Below are 2,404 nucleotides of genomic sequence, written 5' to 3'. Positions count from 1 at the left end.
ATTGTTTAAATAAACTTTACAAAAAATCATTATAAATAAACTTTACAAAAAAATCATTATAAACTTTACAAAAAAAATCGTTATAAATAAATTACAACAAGATATTTAAAATAAATTTTGCAAAAAGAATCGTTACAAATAAACTTAAAAAAAGAATCGTTACAAATAAACTTTACAAAAAAAAATCGTTATAAATAAACTTTACCAAAAAAATCGTTCTAAATAAATTACAACAAAAGATATTTAAAATAAATTTTACAAAAAAAATTGTTACAAATAAACTTAAAAAAATAGTTACAAATAAATTTACAAAAAAAAATCGTTATAAATAAACTTTATCAAAAAATCGTTATAAATAAATTACAACAAAAGCTCAGCCAAAAAATATTTAAAAAAATATTGTTAAAACAGTCTTATCCAGATCAATTGTACTCTCGTGAATACTCTATTGAAAAATAAAAGACAATTTTATATAATTTATAGGTATAGCTTCCGGAACAATTTTATATACTCTCTACAAAAGTAATGGTATCAAGAGGTTACATTCGCCAAGTGCGAATGATTAATTTTATAAACATATGTGGTTTTGGCTATATAATATATTTATAAATTAAATATGTTATTAATACATTAGTAATATATTATTAAATAAAAAATAAAATAATTAGAGAAATTCAATAATGTTAAAAAAAATTATAATAACTTACATAAAAAAGCACTTGGCGTGCTTTTGTTTTCAATACTACATCGATAATCAATATAATATTTTGATAATTATTACAGTAAGAGAACCGTTTGCCTATAAAAAAGGCAAATTGCTTTTTTGTGTAAATTATTATAATTTTTTTAAAAACTATTGTATTTCTCTAATTATTTTATTTCTTATTTAATAATATATTACTAATATATTAATAACATATTTAATTTATAAATATATTATATAGCCAAAACCATATATGTTTATAAAATTAATAAATGATTAATCATTCGCACTTAGCGAATTGTAACTTCTTGATACCATTATTTTTGTAGAGAGTATATAAAATTGTCTTGTATTTTTCAATGGAGTATTCACGAGAGTACAATTGATTTGAATAAGATTGTTTTAACAATATTTTTTCAAATATCTTTTGGCTGAGTTTTTGTTATAATTTATTTATAACGATTTTTTTGTAAAATTTATTTATAACGATTTTTTTGGTAAAGTTTATTTATAACGATTTTTTATAAAGTTTATCTATAACGATTCTTTTTAAAGTTTATTTGTAACGATTTTTTTTGTAAAACTTATTCTAAATATATTTTGTTGTAATTTATTTAGAACGATTTTTTTGTAAAGTTTATTTATAAGGTTTTTTGTAAAGTTTATTTATAACAATTTTTTTGTAAAGTTTATAGTGATTTTTTGTAAAGTTTATTTATAACAATTTTTTTGTAAAATATATTTATAATGATTTTTTTGTAATAATTAAGACATGGAAAACAAAAAATTTTATAGTGTAATCACGAAATTTGTAAAAAAAATAGTGTTTTTGCGGTATTTTGAGGTTTGGTTAACACTATTATGATTTGTACTTATTCAGTAACATTCACTGATGCTGATATTATAATCCTCGTAAATATTATAACCGTTATTTTTAGTCATATACTAAGAAACTATAGAAAACCTGCAAAACACGAAATTTTGTGGAAAACAGCACCATCTTTCATGAAAAACATAAAAATTAAAATTCCGTGAAGAAGTATCTTAAAGTACAGGCTTGTATGCCACCAAATATACACGATTAGTTAGGTCCACAAATGCATTCCTTGTCAAAATGGCGTTTAAAACAAAAAAGATCGATGATTTTTTCGATTTCTCCAACTTTAAACCGCCATATTGGATTTCATATTGATGATAATAAAAAAAGAATGTCATATTCGTAAAGAGCACACTTAGAACCTACAGTATACCAATTTTGGTTAAACTCGCTCATGATTTAATATAAAATTTACAGCAATGAACAAATAAAATTGATCCTTTTCAGGACGAAACGGGTTAATGGAAGACTCTGTACTTGCGTCTGGTGTAAGAAATTGCTTTGTATTCATTTTTATCATGATTGTCACATGTGCAACATGTATGAACCATAAATATTATACTAATGTTTGTCAGAATTATATTATTATATTATTATATATATATATATATATATATATATATATATATATATATATATATATATATATACAGGGTGTTCGGAAAGTACCGGGACGCTCGAATATCAGGAAAAATATAAGTTTTACAAAAAAATGTTTCAGACAAAAGTTGTGGCGTTTAAAAAGATGTATTTACTGATCACATCAGTTTGACCTTGGGTTGCGTAGCGAAGGTCAGGTCAAGGTCACATTAATTTTTTTAAAT

This window comes from Odontomachus brunneus, unplaced genomic scaffold (genome assembly GCF_010583005.1).
Source record: "Odontomachus brunneus isolate Ranch 3 - 2012 unplaced genomic scaffold, Obru_v1 Obru_scaffold_145, whole genome shotgun sequence".
NCBI classification, from domain to species: Eukaryota; Metazoa; Arthropoda; class Insecta; order Hymenoptera; family Formicidae; genus Odontomachus; species Odontomachus brunneus.
The sequence above is the reverse complement of the archived record's forward strand: the minus strand, read 5'-3'. Positions refer to the sequence as shown.